Source organism: Dendrobates tinctorius, unplaced genomic scaffold, assembly GCF_039654945.1.
Source record: "Dendrobates tinctorius isolate UK_male_01 unplaced genomic scaffold, ASM3965494v1 ptg000038l, whole genome shotgun sequence".
NCBI lineage: Eukaryota > Metazoa > Chordata > Amphibia > Anura > Dendrobatidae > Dendrobates > Dendrobates tinctorius.
Genome location: NW_027361706.1, coordinates 20,285,184 through 20,308,659, shown reverse-complemented (window position 1 = coordinate 20,308,659; position 23,476 = coordinate 20,285,184).

The following is a 23,476-nucleotide window of genomic DNA, read 5'->3' as shown; positions in this document are numbered from 1 at the left end:
CTTGCGAGAGCGCGACGTCATCAGTGGTGTTTCGCACAATGCATTACTGGGACCTCGAGGCCGGGCGCGTGGAGTGGAGATCGCGGGCCGTCGGATGGTGAGTATATAACTATTTTTTATTTTAACAGATGATAGGGGGGTGAGGTTGACCATGCATACCAGGAAAGGGGGTGATGGGACCATGCATACCAGGAAAGGGGGGGACCATGCATAACAGTAAAGGGGTGGTGAGGGGACCATGCATACCTGGAAAGGGGGGTGAGGGTGACCATGCATACCTGGATAGGGGGGTGAGGGTGACCATGTATACCAGCAAAGGGGGTGAGGGGACCATGCATACCAGGAAAGGGAGGTGAGGGTGACCATGCATACCAGGAAAGGGGGGTGAGGGTGACCATGCATACCTGGATAGGGGGGTGAGGGTGACCATGTATACCAGCAAAGGGGGTGAGGGGACCATGCATACCAGCAAAGAGGGGGGGACCATGCATACCAGTAAAGGGGGATGAGGGGACCATGCATACCAGTAAAGGAGGGGGGGAGGGGGACCATGCATACCAGCAAAGGGGGAGGGGACCATGCATACCAGCAAAGGGGGGTGAGGGTGACCATACATACCAGGAGAGGGGGGTGAGGTTGACCATGCATTCCAGGATAGGAGGGTGAGGGTTACCATGCATACCAAGGATAGGGGGTGAGGGTGACCATGCATACCAGCAAAGGGGGGTGAGGGGACCATGCATACCAGCAAAGAGGGGGGACCATGCATACCAGTAAAGGGGGGTGAGAGGACCATGCATAACAGGATAGGGGGGTGAGGTTGACCATGCATACCAGGATAGGGGGGTGAGGGTTACCATGCATACCAAGGATAGGAGGTGAGGGTGACCATGCATACCAGGATAGGGGGGTGAGGTTGACCATGCATACCAGGATAGGGGGGTGAGGGTTACCATGCATACCAAGGATAGGGGGTGAGGGTGACCATGCATACCAGCAAAGGGGGGGTGAGGGGACCATGCATACCAGCAAAGAGGGGGGACCATGCATACCAGTAAAGGGGGGTGAGAGGACCATGCATACCAGGATAGGGAGGTGAGGTTGACCATGAATACCAGGATAAGGGGGTGAGGGTGACCATGCATACCAGGATAGGGGGGTGAGGTTGACCATGCATACCAGGATAGGAGGGTGAGAGTGACCCTGCATACCAGGATAGGAGGGTGAGGGTGACCATGCATTCCAGGAAAGGGGGGTGAGGGTGACCATGAATACCAGGATAGGGGGGTGAGGGTGACCATGCATACCAGGAAAGGGGGGTGAGGGTGACCATGCATACCAGGATAGGGGGTGAGGTTGACCATGCATACCAGGAAAGGGGGGAGAGGGTGACCATGCATACCAGGATAGGGGGGTGAGGGTGACCATGCATACCAGGAAAGGGGGGTGAGGTTGATCATGCACACCAGGAAAGGGGGGTGAGGTTGACCCTGCATACCAGGAAAGGGGGGTGAGGGTGACCATGCATACCAGGATAGGGGGTTGAGGTTGACCCTGCATACCAGGATTGGAGGGTGAGGGGACCATGTATTCCAGGATTGGGGGATGAGAGGACCATGCATATCAGGATTGGGGGGTGGGGGGACCATGCATATCAGGATTGGGGCATGAGGGGACCATGCATACCAGGAAAGGGGGGTAACAGGACCATGCATGCCAGGAAAGGGTGTGAGGGGGACCATGCATATCAGGAAAGGGGGGTGAGGGGACCATGCTTACCAGGAAAGAGGGGTGAGAGGTCCATGCATACCAGGATTGGAGGGTGAGAGGACCATGCATTCCAGGTTTGGAGGGTGAGGGGACTATGCTTACCAGGATTGGGGGGTGAGGGGTACCACGCATATCAGGATTGAGGGGTGCATTATTGCATTATTATTAAAACTTCATAAATAAATTACATACATATTCTAGAATACCCGATGCGTTAGAATTGGGCCACCATCTAGTATATATATATATATATATTTTTTTTTTTTTTTTGTTTTCAATGAAGTGCATATGCATAAGTATATTTCTAACCATGATTACAGTATATATGAAATGAAACATGATCAGTGATGTAATAAATAAATTACCCCAACCTACCCTAAAAATCGCTGTGTTATATGTTAGCAAACTGCCTAGTACAATGGTAGCTGACCGGCCACAACATACGGAACCCTGATATGACTCCTGACTGCATCTGAGCGGCTCATATTGCATACAATGTCTTGCTTTCTATGTCAGAAGTAGAGAGAAGATTGCATATTCACTGTCACTGTCATACACAATCTGAGAGATCCAGACGTTGGGTCCTGGATTGGTCCCTGGGTCACCATCAGGGCAATACAACCAGTACTACTCTAATGGATCATGGTCTTCTTTCTAAAACATACGGGGCGGCCATCATTTTTCTGCATAACATTGCATTTAAACCCCTTTAAAGATAAATCTATTAGTAGGATCAACCCTCCTAAGCCGTCTACGTGGGGATGCAGGTCAAAGAAAGCTGAATAAAATGATTCCTTGATGTCTGTGATCCGATGTCTTACTTCATATATACTGGGCTGCTTTCTGCAGTTTATATATAATCATTGTTTTATTAGCAGGAGACCATTACTCGAGGACTATTTGTCATGTTGCTAGGTAGTTCTATCACATCCTTTCCATTGATTGACAGCTTAATGCCTATGCATAGTGAACACAGAAAGCTGCAAATCAGTTGTGGGTGCGGGGTTATACAGAGCTCAACATTCACAGAACAGGTAGATCTGCAGCAGAGAAAACAGTTTTTAATCAAAGCTGTAGTACCAGGTAAAGTAAGTGATACATCACTGGAATCAATGTCTCTAACCCTTCAGGATGCTGCTCTCAGATTACATAGAAAAAAACCTGGTGACCGATTCCCTTTAAATATGCAAATAACCTCTTCAAAGAGGAAGAGGGCTGGATTGCCACATCTAATAAGTGGCATTAGAACACCAGTCCTCTTCTTCTCTGAAGAGGCTATTTGCATATTTAAATTGCTATAGGAGCATTGCATGGCCTAGAAGTCTCCTTACACTGACTCGACGCACTTGAGGTTAAACTTTACCCCTTAGACCTCTCGTGCTATGTAGTAGTGTTCCTGCAGCATAGAAGGAGGGAAGTTTATATGTAGATGGGATTTTGGAAACCTCCTCCACATGTATTGAATGACGTTCAGGTTTTCAGAGTGGGGAAAAGTTTGAAAAAAGGGAAAGTATCTTTTAAACTGCATGAAGTTTTATCTTAACCGAAAAGTATTATTCCATTCTGCTGTTCTGTAATGTGACCCACATTGCTCTCATCACATGAAAATGTAGTAAATGCTAAAAGTGTAAAGCGGAAAGCTCCACGACATACCTGGCTGTCTATCCTCGATAAGATTCAGGGTCACACCCGGCTTCTCCTGAATATTGAAGCACAGGGCGTCACTCTTCTCAGGGACATTTATCACAAAATGAGGGTCAGAATCCACTGTAAATAGAGAGAAGACATTAATATCCAGTATTCACTGTAGAAAGCAAAAAACAGAGCAGCGCAAAAAGAGAGAGTCCGGGTGCAGGCGCTCCCAAAGGCATAAACCAAACCTTTTCAATGCAAGAATCCAAAAAACAGGAACAGCACACCGTTTTTTTCTGAGTGAAATAAGAGCTGTTTATTTAACCCATAAGTGCGACATTTAGGTTCATATGGCGAACCTTTTCCAAGCAGTGAGCATATAACAAATGCCAAACACTTATAGGATTTACAAATTGTAATTATTAACAAAATTATAGTGAAATAGATCAAAACGCACTGTTTTTTGCTTTCTACAGTCATATGTAAAAGTTTGGGCACCCCTATTAATGTTAACCTTTTTTCTTAATAGCAATTTTGGTTTTTGCAACAGGTATTTCAGTTTCATATATCTAATAACTGATGGACTCAGTTATATTTCTGGATTCAAATGAGGTTTATTGTACTAACAGAAAATGTGCAATCTGCATTTAAACAAAATTTGACCGGTGCAAAAGTATGTGCACCCTTATCATTTTCTTGATTTGAACACTCCTAACTACTTTTTACTGACTTCCTGAAGCACTAAATTGGTTTTGTAACCTCATTGAGCTTAGAACTTCATAGCCAGGTGTATCAAATCATGAGAAAAGGTATTTAAAGTGGCCACTTGCAAGTAGTTCTCCTATTTGATTCTCCTATGAAGAGTGGCATCATGGGCTCCTCAAAACAACTCTCAAATGATCTGAAAACAAAGATTATTCAACATAGCTTTTCAGGGGAAGGATACAAAAAGTTGTCTCAGAGATTTAACCTGTCAGTTTCCACTGTGAGGAACATAGTAAGGAAATGGAAGAACACAGGTACAGTTCTTGTTAAGCCCAGAAGTGGCAGGCCAAGAAAAATATCAGAAAGGCAGAGAAGAAGAATGCTGAGAACAGTCAAGGACAATCCACAGACCACCTCCAAAGACCTGCAGCATCATCTTGCTGTAGATGGTGTCACTGTGCATCGGTCAACAATACAGCACACTTTGCACAAGGAGAAGCTGTATGGGAGAGTGATGCGAAAGAAGCCGTTTCTGCAAGCATGCCACAAACAGAGTCGCCTGAGGTATGCAAAAGCACATTTGGACAAGCCAGTTACATTTTGGAAGAAGGTCCTGTGGACTGATGAAACAAAGATTGAGTTGTTTGGTCATACAAAAAGGCGTTATGCATGCGCTGTATTGTTGACCGATGCACAGTGACACCATCTGCAGCAAGATGATGCTGCAGGTCTTTGGAGGTGGTCTGTGGATTGTCCTTGACTGTTCTCACCATTCTTCTTCTCTGCCTTTCTGATATTTTTCTTGGCCTGCCACTTCTGGGCTTAACAAGAACTGTACCTGTGTTCTTCCATTTCCTTACTATGTTCCTCACAGTGGAAACTGACAGGTTAAATCTCTGAGACAACTTTTTGTATCCTTCCCCTGAAAAGCTATGTTGAATAATCTTTGTTTTCAGATCATTTGAGAGTTGTTTTGAGGAGCCCATGATGCCACTCTTCATAGGAGAATCAAATAGGAGAACTACTTGCAAGAGGCCACCTTAAATACCTTTTCTCATGATTTGATAAACCTGGCTATGAAGTTCAAAGCTCAATGAGGTTACAAAACCAATTTAGTACTTCAGGAAGTCAGTAAAAAGTAGTTAGGAGTGTTCAAATCAAGAAAATGATAAGGGTGCCCATACTTTTACACAGTCAAATTTTGTTTAAATGCAGATTGCACACTTTCTGTTAGTACAATAAACCTCATTTGAATCCAGAAATATAACTGAGTCTATCAGTTATTAGATATATGAAACTGAAATAGCTGTTGCAAAAACCAAAATTGTTATAAAGAAAAAAGGTTAACATTAATAGGGGTGCCCAAACTTTTACATATGACTGTATCTATCTATCTATCTATCTACACTCCCTGACAGAAGTTATGTCGCTTATCCATGTTATGGAAATAAAAGCTTATAACCTGACGTTAAATTCATCCATTGGTTGTATAAATTATTAATTTGAAAGCTGAAACCTTCCGAAATGTGGTTTAGGTTAAGAAAATAAATTGCCATCAATGCAGAAATATTGATCATTTAATGGACACAGAATGGTCAGATTTTACCAAGACAAAAGTTTTGTCGGCCACAGAAAGTAATGTGATATTCAAACAAATAATTAACTTAATATACAAATATATGTTGCATCACATTGGTGAATGAAGCTGTGGTGCTATTAGAGTCATATTTAATATTTTGTGTTACTTCCATGAGCTTGAAGGACTGCATCCATGCAGTTCAACAATGATTCATACAATTTATTAATGAAGTCATCAGGAATAGCAAAGAATGCAGTCGTACATGCCTCCCAGAGTTCATCTAGAGTCTTTGGTTTTGTCTTCCAAGCTTCGTCTTTCATCATACCCCAAACATGCTCAATGATGTTCATGTCTGGTGACTGGGCTGGCCAGTCCTTGAGCACCTTGATCTTTTTTGCCTGGAGGAACTTTGTTGTACAGATGGATGTATGAGATGGAGGACCATCCTGCTGCAGAATTTGACCCCTTTTATGATTTGGAATATAAGAGGTAGCTAATACTTCTTGATATTTTAGGCTATTAATATTGCCTTCCACCTTGCAAATGTTTCGCACACCCCCATACTGAATGTAACCCCAGACCATGATCTTTCCACCACCCAATTTAACTGTTTTCTGGGTGTATTTTGGATCCATACGGGCTCCAGTAGGTCTCCTGCAGTATTTGTGGCTACTGTGGTGTAATTCTACTGAAGATTCATCAGAGAAACCCATCTTCTGCCACTTTTCCAGCGTCCATCTGTTTAGCAGGCTGTGGAACTTTGCAAATGCCACACGGTTTTTTATTTGCCTTTTGTTTAGTGCTGGCTTCTGGGCACTGATTCGACCATGGAGGCCATTTCGAGACAGAATCCTACAAACTGTTCTAGCTGACACAGGGACTTGAGGTGACCAGGCCTGTTGGAGCTCTGCTGCAGTGGAAGAAGGGCTTGCTTTGGATTTTCTAACCAACAAACCTCCTGTGCAGTTGTCTTGCAGGGTCTGCCGGACTTGGGCTTGTCAAACACATTTCCAGTCTCTTCTAATCTTTTTTTAATTCTTTGTACTTGACGCTGAGACACATTAAAGGTGCCAGCCACCTCTGCAGTGGATCTGGTCTTCAGCCTCTTGATAATCCAGGCTTTGGTCGCAGGGTGGATTTTTGGCATGTTGTTAGAGCTCAAGTTGCAGCTCAAGTGAAGGTCTGGGGTGCTGGGTTTCTTTTTATACACACCCACTAATTAACCGATCATTTACTGTCACAGGTGAGGATGTAAACTAGGATTGGGTGCATTATATGACCAGGTTACAAAACTTTTGTCTTGCCAAAATCTGACCATTCTGTGTCCATTATATGATCAATATTTCTGCATTTATGGCAATTTATTTTCTTAACCTAAACCACATTTCGGAGGGTTTCAGCTTTCAAAAGAATAATTTATACAACCAATGGATGAATTTAACGTCAGGTTATAAGCTTTTATTTACGTAACATGGATATGTGACATACACTCCCTGACAGAAGTTATCATCTACTTTAAAATACTTTATTGTCAGCACAATTATTTTCCTGCGCTGTTACCGACTTTTTCCAATTTTAAGAAAAATGCTCAAGTTACCGATCACCAATCCGAATCTACCATATTCGTGCCAAATTTATGTTTGTCGATCGTTTTCCAAACATATTCGCTCATCTCTAACGTGGATATTGTGTCAATGAGATGCGATTTTAATCTATATTGCACTTTTATATACAGTAGTGCTTTATAATTGAGGAGATAAAAAGTAAGTAAAATGACGAGCCATAGAAACAAATTACCAAACAATGAGACAAAAGAACGTGGTACATCCAGTAGGTGCATGGTTCAGTTCTAAACGACCAAAGGAGCATCCATTTGTGGAGACAAGAGGATTATATATAACACTAAATTCACTTATCACAAGTTATTGAGCCAATATGGATATAAAATGTGCAATGATATAACAATGGCAGCCACTTCAGAGAAGGTTGGACTGGAGATATTTGTAACAAGGTCAGGCTTGTGTAAGGTCCATAGATAATAGGGAGATGACATCAGTGACCTAGTGTGGGTTGCTAGCGCATGGGGCTTGGCAAGTATTCTGCACCCCTAACCTGTCTCATATCCCTTCCACGAATCCAACGCTTGAAACCCTTAGTCCCTATGAACATGGGTTGTATTTAAAGAAAATATTGATTTATTAAAGTAAGGCCATGTACACATTTCTGTATATTCCATTTGCCTGTCACATTTAGAGAAAGAAACAGAATTCAAGTCTACATTTTCATCACTTGTGCAGAGGCCCCATTGATTATGTTCTTCATATTTTCAAAACTTGTCAGGTTCAGTGATGAGATGAGCCATTTCTTAATAATTTTGACATCCTGAATGAAAATCTGACTATAAAAATTTTTAGTTGGCTTTTTTTTCTGTATCAAAGAGTCTTCCCTTTACTGCTACATATCATTAATGCAGAAAAGTTTAATTACTTTGAAACATTATTATTTTTGCAAATATAAAGATTGTTATGCCACTTTTGTGTTATTTATTCTGAGGAATCTCGGCAACATTTCAAATGACTAAAACCTGTGTAAACCCTGCTGCGAATTCTACACAGTTACAGAAATTGCACCACAAATTTGGTCTTCATTTAGTGACAATTTTTTGCTTGTCTCTTGTACTCCTGCAGCAGATCATCTCTTACATTCGTCCAACAGTAATCTGCAAGCATTGATGGATTTCATTTTCCTTGACATCTTTTCTCCATAGCCGCAATATCTTGGTGAAATCTGTTACTGTGCTCATCGCTCACTGCTTGGTGGAAAAATGTCTAGATGCTAAAGTAAGACAATAATCTTGAAGGACAAGTTACAGCCAAGATCCTTATGTGTTTTCTACCAATTTTTCACAGTTATCTGCTCTTGTATTTCCCAAAAAATTAGTTACCACTAATGCGAATGCTACCCATGCAGTCTTTCCTACAATGAATGGAGAAACTCCTCAGCTTGAAGAAGCTTATGAATCTGAGCTCCAATAAAGACTCCCTCCTTTATCATTGCTTCATTCAACCTTGGAAATTTATCAGTGAGACGCTTGAATGCTTTTGCATTTTTATCCATTGCCTTTACAAAGTTCTTCATTAAACCCAACTTGATGTGCAACGGTGGTAACAAAATCTCATGTGGGTCAAATGCAGGACATTTCTACTCCCTGGCTAAAGTGAATGTCAGAGAGGTCAGTCTCTTTCAATGTAGTGATATTCGGTTGTACGACTATCCCACTCACACAGAAAGCAGCAGTACTTTGTGTATCCGCCCTGGAAACCAAGTAAGAGGGCAATCAACTTTATGTCATCACAGAGGAGCCACAAATGCTGGTCATAGTTTAGGCACCTCATCAGCTGTTTCATGTGGTCATAGGTTTATTTCATATGGACTGCACAACTAACTGGAACTGGACCTAGTGCATTGCCATTATACTGTGAAGTCCATGTCTTCTTCCATGAAACTGATTTCCTAATGGAGGACACCAAGCAGAAATAGCAATTGGTAGTGTGATCGGTTGGCTCTCTCCAGATCATTAGGACTGCAAAAGGCATAGATTGCCTCTACCCACATACATCTATTGCAGCATGGAGTGTGGAGCCCAACACTTGTCTAAATCTATACAAATTAGTTATTTGCGCTAGCAGGTTAAATACTAAACAAAACATAAAAAATAAATATGTAAACTAAGTACACTCTTTCCTTCTCCCACACAGGATAATGCCGTTAGAAATTGACCATAGTCAAGCTGGTTCAAAAAACTTGCATAGCAATACCTTCGATCTAGTAGGTTATGAGCTAGTGAAGGGATCCGTGCTGGAGCGGTGTCTCCTTACAGGAATGGCGGTTTAGTCAGTGGTAACGATAAGGGTACAAGTCTTCAAATTGTTGAGGCTCAGGTGGAGACCGTAGGTACTGGACGCTGTTCCGGCCGGTAACAGATGTCCGTCTAGTCGCGTGACCGCCGCCGCTGCCCGGCGAAAGTACCGCGCGAATAGATTCAAAGCCAGCAAGGTAGCAGAACCTGCAGGACCTTGCGTGACGTCACGGTCACGTGGAGAGCCACGTGACTGGCTAGTGAGCGCAAGTTTGACCAAAAAGCTGTCTTACGCGTTTCGGAATCACCGGATTCCTTCCTCAGAGATGGTCTATAGGAATCAAATAGGCGCTTATATACCCACAGTGTCCAGCCTCTATATTCATTAATTAAAAGCAAACAATTCAATCTCACTATTCAAGCCATTAGGGACCAATGTGTTCATTTCGAAGATCAATCTGCTTTCTTCCCTTGACATTTGTTGGATAAAGTTCCCTTTCCGCCAGCTTTTTTTAACCACTCTAATGCCGGTAAATTTAACGTTCTTAATAGAGCCCCCATGATAATTACTAAAATGGTGTGAAAGTGGGTGACCCGTAAATCTATTTCTAATATTTCGCAGATGTTCGGCTATCCGGACATGCATTGGACGTATTGTGCGTCCTATATACAATTTCCCACAGGGACATGTGATACCATATATGACCCCTGTAGTTTCACATGTTATAAAGTCTTTAATTTGTACCTCCGCAGATTTATTTGTGATCACTACTTGTTTTTTAGAGGTCAATTTTTTACAGGGGCCACACTTTCTACAAGGAAAAAACCCCACTGGTAGTTTTTCTAAATTTGATGTACCATTACTTAGAGGCTTGGATATAGAGGGAGCTATCAAATTGCCCAAATTCTGAGCCTTCCTGAAGATGAACCTGGGGTATAGTGGTAAAGATTCCCCTATAACCTTATCATTTCTCAAGATGTTCCAATGTCTCCTAACAATTTTTTTAAGAATTATACTGTTGGCATTGTATTGTGTGATTATGGGGATTTCTTCCATAAGGGGATTGCCCTTTTTACTCTTCCGTTGTTCCAGTAATTGATCCCTTGGAATCTTCTCCACTAATTGTTTCGTTTTTAATAGAGACATTGAATCATAACCTTTATTAGAGAACATCTTCATCATTATCTCTGCCTCTTTATTAAAATCCTCCCTTTTCGAACAGTTACGATGAGCTCTAATTAGTTGACTTTTTGGAACATTTAGCAGCCAGCTAGGTAAATGGCAACTATCAAGTGAAATGAAATTATTAGAATCAGTAGGCTTATGATATAGTTGTGAGCCAATAGTGTTATTTTCTACAAAAATTTTTAAGTCTAAAAAGTTTATTTCTTTTGAACTGGTGGTCATAGAAAATTTTAAAAAATAAGAATTTTTATTTAATGAATTAAAAAATTGTTCCAATACAGATTGAGCAGGGCAGAGGAGGAAATGATACGTAGGCCCAGTATCGCCACTAAAAAGGCATTAAAAGAAGCACAAGAAGAAGTAAATAAGTTATATTTAAAAGGGATAGACAAGAAAAGGGCATTCCAGAGAGCACTGTTCTATGACGAAGGGGAAAAGGTGGGACACTTACTGTCAGTGATATCTGCGGCGCAGAAAGGGTCCACACAGATATATAAAATTGTCAAGGAGGATGGGGTAACTCATAAAGCCACCTCTGGGATATTGGAATGTTTCCGGGAATACTATGTAAAATTATATACCTCAGAATTGGGGGTTAGAGAACAAGAAATGGATAGATATTTACAAGAGATAGAGATACCTAAGTTAGATGATACTGATAAACAGAATCTGGAAGAATTATTTACTGTAGAGGAAGTGGAGAAGGCTATTCTGTCATTGGCAAATAATAGGTCACCTGGCTCTGACGGTATCCCGGGAGAAGCATATAAGGAACTAATAGAGGTCGTAGCACCTAAACTTAAGGAGGTATTTGAAGATGCAGCGGAGAGAGGGGCTTTGCCGAGGTCTATGAGGGAGGCCGTAATTGTGGTTATTCCTAAGGAGGGGAAAGATGCCTCATCCGTTGAATCCTATAGACCCATCTCGTTATTGACGTCAGACGTTAAAATATTAGCTAAAATGTTGGCGATAAGAATGTCTGGGGTTGTTCAAAAATTGATACATCCAGACCAATCGGGTTTTTTACAAAATAGATCTACCGCCATTAACCTACGTAGACTCTTTCTTAATATACAACTCCCGGCAGATAATGTAGGGGAAAGGGTGGTGGCCTCGCTGGATGCACGAAAGGCATTTGATAGGGTAGAGTGGAATTATCTATGGGCAGTATTGAAGTTAATGGGATTCGGACATAGATTTTTTTCCTGGATTAAATTATTATACGCGGATCCAAAGGGGTACATTAGGATTAACGGGGAGACCTCGGAGTCGTTTGGGTTGTTCAGAGGAACTCGTCAGGGATGCCCCTTATCGCCGTTGCTATTTGCGGTGGCGATGGAGCCATTAGCGATTAAAATTCGTAACTCCACAGAAATACAGGGCTTCAGATATGGGAATCTGGAGGAAAAGATTGCCCTATATGCAGATGACATACTCCTTTTTCTGCAAGATGGGGGAGATTCGTTGACTAAGGTTATGGCCCTTATAGAAAGATTTGGATCCTTTTCCAGATTGAGAACTAATTGGGACAAATCATGTATCATGGGGATTGACCGGGAATTGGGATGTCCACATATAGGTGGGGTGGATGGACAGCTGAAAGTAGTTAATGAATTTAAATACCTCAGAATATGGGTATCAATGCCTATATCTAGATTTCTCGAATTAAACCTGGATCCTTTATTAGTTAAACTTAAAGCCAAGATGACAGCATGGTGTAAACTAGTATTGTCAATAGTAGGGAGGACGAACCTACTTAAAATGATAATGATGCCTCAGTTGGTGTATATTCTCCATAATACCCCAGTGTGGATCCCAAAGAGAAGATTTTATAAAATTAATACTATTTTTAGGGAACTAATTTGGGGGAAAAAACAAGCAAAACTTAAACTGGAAGTGCTCCAAAGGGGGAAGGAGGAAGGAGGGCTGGCGGCACCAAACCCATGGATATACTTTATAGCAATGCAAGGGCAGCACTTCAGAGGTTGGCAAGAGGAGGGAAATTTAAATGTTATGGGAAAAATTTTGGCCCAACTGACCAATAAAAAAATATTAATACAGAGTCTGGAGGCGGGATGCTTTGTGAGTCATGGAAAAGGACTACCTACTTTTAGGTTAATGCATAAAATATGGCAAAATATTAAGAGTCTCAGAGGAATTGGGGAATTGACGATATACACGCCTATTTGGGATAATGCAAGCCTATCAGAACTGTGTAAATTGAAGGATTTTGGTGATTGGGAGAGGAAAGGATTGCAATATATGTGGCAGTTACTGGAGGGGACGGAAATCAAGCCATTTTCTGTATTAAAAGAGGAGTTTGGGCTCTCGAGCAGCGGGGAGTTTCGATACCTCGGTCTCAGGCATGCATTCCAGGCACAGAAACATATGACACATATGACGGTACAAAAAGATGTTGTGTTGGATTATGTGTGCGCGTCTGGGGGTACGAGTGGAGTTATTTCCACCATTTACCGGGACCTATTGTACTCCCACATGATTAGGTTTCCCCTAAAGGCAAAAGCTAAATGGGAGAGGGAAGTGGGACAGATAGAAGATGAAATATGGGACACTATATTAGAATATATACCCAAACTTTCATTGAGTGAACCGGGTAGGATATCGCAGCTGTACATCATACATAGAACGTATAAAACCCCAGAACTTATGGAAAAAATGGGCCTGAGGGACAATGCGGAATGTCCAAGATGTAGAGTTGAGCCCGCGGGAATGTTACACATGCTCTGGTCCTGCCCAAGACTCTCCTCATATTGGGGGGAGGTTATTGAACAAATTGAGAAGATATACCAATGTGGAGTGGGAAGGGACCCCATAACGTGTGTGTTGGGGTATGTGGAGGAAGTGTCTGTGGGAAATGCATATAAGCCAATTATAGCAAAACTTTTATATGTTGCCCGTAAACTGATCGCACAAAAATGGATCGATGCCGAGCCCCCGACGGTTGGGGAATTTATTGTACGAGTGAACAATGTAGTTCGGTTAGAAGAAAGAGTTTATAGACGACAACACAAAGAGGTGCATTTTGAAAAACTTTGGTCTAAGTGGTTGCAGTAGAGTCAACCTTATTGAGAATGTCTTATGGCAATTAGGCTGGGGGGGCGAGGGAGGAGGGAGGAGGGGGGGCTTTCTTATGAGGGGGGTAACTCGAATGTCGTATATTTTTTTTTGTATATGTTCTGGATTTTGCATAGGCTTTTGCCTGCATGTAATGTAAACGGCATTTGAATATAATAAAAAATCTTTGGTTCAAAAAAAAAAATTGTTCCAATAAAAGAGGACCACCAGACCATATAAAAACAATGTCATCTATGAATCGATGCCATAGCACTAGGTTAGCTAGTAGCCTGCCGTCGGGATAGATGGTTTCCTGCTCCCATCTCCCCACGTAAAGATTTGCGTAGCTAGGAGCGAACCTCGTGCCCATGGCTGTACCCCACTGCTGGGAGTAGTAGTTCATCCCATAACGGAAGAAGTTATGAGTTAAAATAAAATTTATACATTCAAGAAGATATTCAATTTGATCACACGGTAATAAACCATCCATCCTCAAGAAGTGTTCCACTGCTTCACAGCCCTTTTTATGCTGGATAACTGTATACAAAGAAGTGATATCAAGTGTGCCCATAATATAATGGTCACACCATTTTATGTTCTTTAAAATACCCAAAATATGGGTGCTATCCTTGAGATGACCACCAGTTCAAAAGAAATAAACTTTTTAGACTTAAAATTTTTTGTAGAAAATAACACTATTGGCTCACAACTATATCATAAGCCTACTGATTCTAATAATTTCATTTCACTTGATAGTTGCCATTTACCTAGCTGGCTGCTAAATGTTCCAAAAAGTCAACTAATTAGAGCTCATCGTAACTGTTCGAAAAGGGAGGATTTTAATAAAGAGGCAGAGATAATGATGAAGATGTTCTCTAATAAAGGTTATGATTCAATGTCTCTATTAAAAGCGAAACAATTAGTGGAGAAGATTCCAAGGGATCAATTACTGGAACAACGGAAGAGTAAAAAGGGCAATCCCCTTATGGAAGAAGTCCCCATAATCACACAATACAATGCCAACAGTATAATTCTTAAAAAAAATTGTTAGGAGACATTGGAACATCTTGAGAAATGATAAGGTTATAGGGGAATCTTTACCACTATACCCCAGGTTCATCTTCAGGAAGGCTCAGAATTTGGGTAATTTGATAGCTCCCTCTATATCCAAGCCTCTAAGTAATGGTACATCAAATTTAGAAAAACTACCAGTGGGGTTTTTTCCTTGTAGAAAGTGTGGCCCCTGTAAAAAATTGACCTCTAAAAAACAAGTAGTGATCACAAATAAATCTGCGGAGGTACAAATTAAAGACTTTATAACATGTGAAACTACAGGGGTCATATATGGTATCACATGTCCCTGTGGGAAATTGTATATAGGACGCACAATACGTCCAATGCATGTCCGGATAGCCGAACATCTGCGAAATATTAGAAATAGATTTACGGGTCACCCACTTTCACACCATTTTAGTAATTATCATGGGGGCTCTATTAAGAACGTTAAATTTACCGGCATTAGAGTGGTTAAAAAAAGCTGGCGGAAAGGGAACTTTATCCAACAAATGTCAAGGGAAGAAAGCAGATTGATCTTTGAAATGAACACATTGGTCCCTAATGGCTTGAATAGTGAGATTGAATTGTTTGCTTTTAATTAATGAATATAGAGGCTGGACACTGTGGGTATATAAGCGCCTATTTGATTCCTATAGACCATCTCTGAGGAAGGAATCCGGTGATTCCGAAACGCGTAAGACAGCTTTTTGGTCAAACTTGCGCTCACTAGCCAGTCACGTGGCTCTCCACGTGACCGTGACGTCACGCAAGGTCCTGCAGGTTCTGCTACCTTGCTGGCTTTGAATCTATTCGCGCGGTACTTTCGCCGGGCAGCGGCGGCGGTCACGCGACTAGACGGACGTCTTTTACCGGCCGGAACAGCGTCCCGTACCTACGGTCTCCACCTGAGGGTCAACAATTTGAAGACTTGTACCCTTATCGTTACCACTGACTGAACCGCCATTCCTGTAAGGAGACACCGCTCCAGCACGGATCCCTTCACTAGCTCATAACCTACTAGATCGAAAGTATTGCTATGCAAGTTTTTTGAACCAGCTTGACTATGGTCAATTTCTAACGGCATTATCCTGTGTGGGAGAAGGAAAGAGTGTACTTAGTTTACATATTTATTTTTTATGTTTTGTTTAGTATTTAACCTGCTAGCGCAAATAACTAATTTGTATATATTGACGTTTATTGTAGGACAAATAGGGTGGTTTTTGTCTATATTTGCAGCTGCAGGTATTAGTACGTAGCACTTTGCGCCTTTGTGCATATTCTTTTATTACTTGTCTAAATCTATTCGGCAGCCATATCATGGCAGTCAAGTTTCATCTTTGTGACACAAAAGTGATTTCTCCGCAATATGCTAAGAAACTGAGCTAAGAAATCATAAAACTGTATACCTTACACAGAGAGCATTTATAAAAGTAGGTGATGGAACTGTGATTAGGATTATGTCATCAGAGCTGAGTTGGCGTTTTTGATAGGTCACCCTAAGATGATAGAATATTGAATGCGCAATAGACTAAGTAGATGATGTGATAGACGAGTTACTAACAATGCAATAATGATGATGAACAAATAAAGACACAAATTTTCAATAAGCCTGCATGAAAGATGTCATAAGTAATTACAATCTCCTCTGGATCTTGGAAATTAGAGTCAATCAGTACATTTAAGCATCATATTCGTTTTCAGCAGTACAAAATTAGTTAGGTTCACCTATGTTGTCCCTGAACCAATTTGGCTGTAGAACGGTGTATTATTATTGGTATCACATGATAGCCTTGATATTTTTTCTTTTAGTTCTTTTATTGGCGTAAAGGAAAGGAAATGCCAACCTCCGCCGGGCCATTGGGAGGGCTGGTGCCAGACTGGGACTGAGCAACAACCAAGGGATCAGTATTTAATTATCAAACAGCTACTAAACAGCTTTTGTTTTGCCTTTTAGACAAGTTACACTAGTACTCAAAGGAATACTATCAGTTTAAACCAGAGGCGTAGCTAGGGGTTTGATTCATGGTGGAAGAAACTTCGGAGGTTGCCCCTAACCAGGAAACCCTGATTACAACTATGGTGGCGTACATTAATAGTGGATGTAAGAGAACCTCAGTAGATGACCCTACTACTACTAAAAAAAAAGACTCTATACAAAGACCAACACAGATAGTACCGTCATATGATGACTACAGTGAGGGTGTGGGAAGAATGGCCCCTGCCGAGTGTCCAGGCCGGAACCAAGGGGACCGTCACCTAGGTTCCGGGGGAAATTGTTCCTGGGGGACAGAGTTCAGGGACGGACCATTGAGATGGACAGATGGGCTGGGGGAGGAGCCAGTATAAAAGGGGCGGGGAACCTAGTCACCGTGAGTCAGTAGACTGGGACAGAAGCAGCAGGAGACCGTGGGAGCGACAGAGAACCAGAGCGACTTATCAGAGCCAGGAGAGACGCTCCAGGAAGACATCAGAGGGACAGCGCCCAGATGACCGTCCGAGAGCCGCTACCCCGCTTCTGGCCGCGGCCGCCTCGCCTCTGCCCGCGGCCGCCTCGCCTCTGCCCGTGGCTGCGGCCTGCCCACGGTCGCTCGTGGCTGCTGCCGCCTCGCCTCTGTTTGCGGCCCGCCCGCGGTCGCTCACGGCCGTTGTCGCCTCGCTCCGGCCCGCGGCTGCGGCCTGTGCCCCGCCACCCGCGGCCGCCCTGCTCTTACCCGTGGCTGCGGCAAGTCCAGTGCCACCGCCGGCCACCACTGTCCCGCTACGGTTCGCGGCAAGGGCGGGGCCGTTGCTCGCCGCAGATTCTCCGTCGTAGCTGTGCATGTTGCCTGCCCCACGCCACCCCACATCGCTGCCGCTTACCCCAGTCCGGGGGCTGTGGCCCATCCGCCCAAGGACTCCTCTGGGGCCTGTGGTGCTCCAGTGTCATTGGAGCGCCGGAGCGCTCGAAGAATTTGTCAACGCTTCAGCAACTGGGCCCAGCGACTGCTACGCTGAAAGACCACCATCCCGAACGGCGAGGGACATCTGGACGGCTAAGTTGGCTATATAATTAAGGACCCGTAGTCGGCCATACCGCAGCCCTATAGTGACCGGCTCTTGCCGGACGTAGTCGTGTTCTACCCCGTTTGTGTTTGCTTGTATAGAGCCCCTACGAGGGCAATTCTTGTTACCTCTTTGGTTGGTTAGGCTACAACTGAGGACAGTTACCTCTAGGCCTATAAACGTTAATACTAAAAGCACTAAACCGTCTTGCGCCTCGTCACTGCATCCTGGGAACCTGCGAGTACCACAAGGGAAATAAGTATTTGATCCCTTACTGATTTTGTAAGTTTGCCTACTCACAAAGACATAAACAGTTTATAATTTTAAGGGTACGTTAATTTTAGCATTGAGAGATAGTATATCAAAAATAAAATCCAGAAAATCACATTATATAAATTATATAAATTTATTTGCAATTTGCAGTGAGAAATAAGTATTTGATCCCTCTGGTAAACAAGACAATACTTGGTGGCAAAATCCTAGATGGCAAGCACAGCAGTCAGAAGTTTTTTGTAGTTGATGATGAGGTTTGCGCACATGTCAGCAGGAATTTTGGTCCACTCCTCTTTGCAGATCATCTCTAAATCATTAAGATTTTGAGGCTGTCACTTGACAACTCAGAGCTTCACTCCCTCAATAAGTTTTCTATGGGATTAATGTCTGGAGACTGGCTAGGCCACTCCATGACCTTATTGTGCTTCGTTTTCAGCCACTCCTTTGTTGCCTTGGCTCTATGTTTTGGGTCATTGTCTTTCTGGAAGACCCAGCCGCGACCCATGTTTAATGTCCTGGCAGAGGGAAGGAGGTTGTCACTCAGGATTTTACGGTACATGGCTCCATCCATTCTCCCACTGATGCAGTGAAGTAGTCCTTTGCCCTTAGCAGAGAAACACCTCCAAAACATAATGTTTCCACCTCCATGCTTGACAGTATGTTCTTTGGGTCATAGGCTGCATTTCTCTTCCTCCAAACACCGTGAGTTGAGTTAGTCAAAGACCTCATTTTTTGTCTCGTCTGACCACAGCACCTTCTCCCAATCACTCATAGAAGCATCCAGGTGTTCGTTGGCAAACTTCAGACAGGCCTGCACATGTGCCTTCTTAAGCAGGGGGACATTGCCTGCACTGCAGGATTTGAAATCTTTATGGCGTAATGTGTTACCAATGGTTTTCTTGGTGACTGTGGTCCCAGCTGCATTGAGATCAATAACAAGTTCCCCTCCATGTAGTTTTAGGCTGATCTCTCACCTTCCTTATGATTAAGGATACCCCACAAGGTGAGACTTTGCATGGTGCTCTAAATCGATGTCGATTGACGGTGACTTTGTATTTCTTCCATTTTCTTACTATTGCACCAACAGTTGTGTCCTGCTCAATCAGTGTCTTACTTATGGTTTTTTAGCCCATTCCAGCTTTTTTCAGGCCTATGATCTTGTCCCTGACATCCTTATAAAGCTCTTTGGTGTTGCCCATGTTGTAGAGGTTAAAGTCTGACTGATTGAGTCTGTGGACAGGAGTCTTTTATAAAGGTGACTATGTAAGACAGCTGTCTTTAATGCAAGTGACGATGTTGATTTGGAGCGTTTAACAGGTCTGTAATAGCCAGAACTCTTAATGGGTGGTAGGAATCAAATACTTATTTCTCACTGCAAAATGCAAATAAAATTATGTAATTTATACAATGTGATTTTCTGGATTTTATTTTTGATATTCTATCTCTCAGTGTTAAAATTAACCGACCCTTAAAAATACAGACTGTTCATGTCTTTGTCAGTGGGCAAACTTACAAAATCAGCAAGGGGGCAAATACTTATTTCCACCACTGTATATAGTGGTAGATACCAGTACCAGTCCTGCAGAACATATAAGGGATTACAGTACAGTTATGGATGCTGAGTTACAGCTGACTTTCTTTCAGCTGGAGTCATTTACTTTTCCCGTCTTTTTCATCGGGCCCAGACCGACATGACAACTGCTCCAGCCAGGACTCGGCTGCAGAGATTACAACAAAAATACATATGATTTCTCACATTTCAGGCACCATCCACATCTAACCCGGACCTGCACAAACTCCTTATCCTGCTGATAACCCAATGCTGAGCCACTGCTGCCGTATGTGTCCCTATTTCTGCACCTGTTTGGTACTGTGTGTCCCCTAATATTCCTCGTACTGGAGCCCTATCATTGCACTCAAAGTATGATGTCAAAAAAGTGTCCCACAGGCACTGTAAGATGCCACCACAGTGAATTCCTCCACAGTACCGTCCACACGCACAGTATGATGACCCTACTGCACCCCACCCCACAACTCACCCAGAAAAGTATGATGTCCCCTACATTGTATGATCACCTGTGACCCTCACACAATGATCACACAGTATAATGCATCACTTTGTCCTCTTCATAATTGAATGCACCACATGCTCCCTAGAGTATAATGCACCCCATAGTCCTCGGTATAGTATAATGCACCCCATACTTCATACTGCATAAAGCATTCCATAGTCCTCTGTATAGTATAATGGACCCCGTACTCCATACAGCATAATGCATTCCATTGTCCTATGTATAGTATAATGCTCCCCATACTCTATACAGTATAATGCACCCCAAAGTCTTCTGTATAGTATAATGCATCCCATAGTTCATACAGCATAATGCACCCCATAGTCCATACAACATAATGCAATACATGGTCCATACATCATAATGCACCCCATAGTTTATACAACATAATGCACCCATAGTCATCTGTATAGTATGATGCACCCATAGTCCTCTGTATAATATAATGCACCCCATTAGTCATAGAATCATAGAATCGCAGAGTTGGAAGGGACCTCCTGGGCCATCTGGTCCAACCCCCTGCTCAAAGCAGGATTCGCTAAATCATTCCAGACAGATATCTGTCCAGCCTCTGTTTGAAGACTTCCATTGAAGTAAAACTCACCACTTCTCGTGGCAGCCTGTTCCACTCATTGATCACTCTAACTGTCCTCTGTATATTATAATGCACCCCATAGTCCACAAAGTATAATGCATCCCATAGTCTATACAAAATAATGCACCCAATAATCCATATAGTATAATGTACCCCATTGTCCTCTGCATAGTATAGTGCACCCCATAGTCATCCATACAGTATAATGCACCCCATAATCCATACAGCATAAAGCACCAGATGGTCCATAAAGCATGATGCACCCAATAATCCATGCAGTATAATGCAGCCTGGTGTCTTTTCCATAGTATAATTCACCACATAGTTATCCACACAATATAATGCACCCTATAGTCCATACAGTATAATGCACCCAACAGTTAATACAGTATAATGCATCCTACAGTTCTAAAAGCAATGTGAGAATTTATTTTTTGCTTTTACAATTTCTCCTTGCTTGGAATTTTTTTATGTTTTCCTGTACACTATGTGGTGAAATGAATGGTGTCATTCAAAAGTACAACTTCTCCCCCCAATAAAGAAGCAGTCATAGGGCTATGTGGACAGAAAAATAAAAAAAGTTATGAGTTTTGGAAAAGAAGAGGAAGAAACAAAGACGCAAAAATGAAAATTGACCTTGTCATTAAGGGGCTTAAATAATGACTTTACAGGGAGCAAGAAAGCAGATGACAATTACTCTCTTCCATTGGACGATCTAGTGAACATGTTACACATCACACTTCTCTCATCACATGACTTTAGTATCATCATTATTACATGGGGTTTTCACTGCTGCCATTTCCCAAACATCAGTTAATAAATGGAATAACATGACAACTTCCCCAAATAACACTCACTGGAGTAAAGAGGGAAACTACAAAGACAGAGATAAAAGTCATACACTGCATCAGCTTATAACATTACTAGAATGCGCTGTCCCTTTAAATTTAGCGCCACATGCATCATGTGTCTCAACCATCAACCAATCACATCGCAGGATTTGAATTCAAAGAAAGAAAAAAAACGTCAGTTGGTGCCAGTCTGCGATTGCTCTATTAGAGAAGAGACCGGCTCCTTATTGATTCCTAGAAGCGACACTTTTTGCATTGATACCCGGATCGTTACCTGCTGATTGGGAGAGACAGCCGCCACCGGCCGCTCTACAGAGGTGAGAATCATTGTGTGAGGAGTAAACTGCCGACTTATCTCATCCCGGATACTGAGAGTTGGGATCTATACTGGAAGCAACACATAGAAAAAAGGAAATGATTTCACCATAAAGACCCAAATATAGATAACGGGGTGATAACGGATAAATGGGATAAAATATGGGGATTCTGAGAAAATATTTACAATGTGGATAATGATGTGTAAAGATTAATCTGAAAAATACGGGGCCACATATTTCTCCTAGAAATTCCCAGATCCAATATTTAGAAGTGCATGGCCATTATTAGCCTGTATATAATAGTTATATAATACATATAGTGGAGATATGAAGAATATGTTACTGGCTCATCAGTTACTATACAGGGAGGTAGCGGATATATGCAGAGGTTTATATGGCGGGTCACAGTGCAGTCAGTATAGTGTAGATATGTGTAGTCTTCTCTTACCATAGGACATAAAATCAATCTGGTTAGACATAGATAACCGATTATATATATACATTATATATATATTTTTTTTTTAAAGCACCACTCCAGCGGTTCTCTTTAGTGCACCGCAGGAGTGGTGCATTATATGTGATTCTCCTGGCCCCTGCCTCATCCTCATCTGTCGCTACTTTAATCCTTTTCCAGTGTTGCTTCTATCAGTCTCTGGTGAAAAGTAACCTACCATCAGCTCCAGTGTTTCATGGAGCGGCGCAGGGGTCACTTTTCAATACATCTGTATGAGAGCCTAGTTCTGTCGCTCATAGACTTGCATTGAGATCTTGTGACGTAACTTCTCATTTGCAGCCAGTCAGAAGTTACGGGCACGAGATGGCATCACAGCAGCGGAGCACCGTCGGTATAAGGGGGGCTTACATTTAAATCGCCTCTTCAGCAGTACAAACAAAACAAAACACTGGAGTGGCGCTTTAAGTAGAAAATAGGGTTTGCTTTGTTTACTAGCTACAGCGCCACTTCTGTCAGTGGGTCATGTTGGGTATTACAACTAAATACCAATCGAGGCAATAAAGCTGCAATACTGGAACACATGTAATGCAGGCCGTGGTAGTTATGTTTTTGGTTACACATTAGGTTGATAGCATTACTCTACTAGAGATCCTATAGAAAGCGCCATCCTCTGCATACTCAGGTTTTCCTTTTTGCTGTATGGTAGTTTCCAGGAAGAAGAGTAAGAATGGCCATGAGGAAGCGGAAGAGAGAACTGATCGCCCAGTATGAAGAGGAGTGGTAAGTAGATGAGGTTCCATCACTGCGGTCATCACAATCCATACACTTACACCGGAAAGTCCATAGTGACCATTACACACCACCACTACACATATTTATCCCATGTACAGCTCCAAACTAATGTCAGATCCCCATGAGGAGAACACCCATCAGGATGTGAGTTATGTGTAGCCACAGTACGGCCATGAGCGTGAGGCCTAATACTATAATATCTACCTCTTCTATTTCAG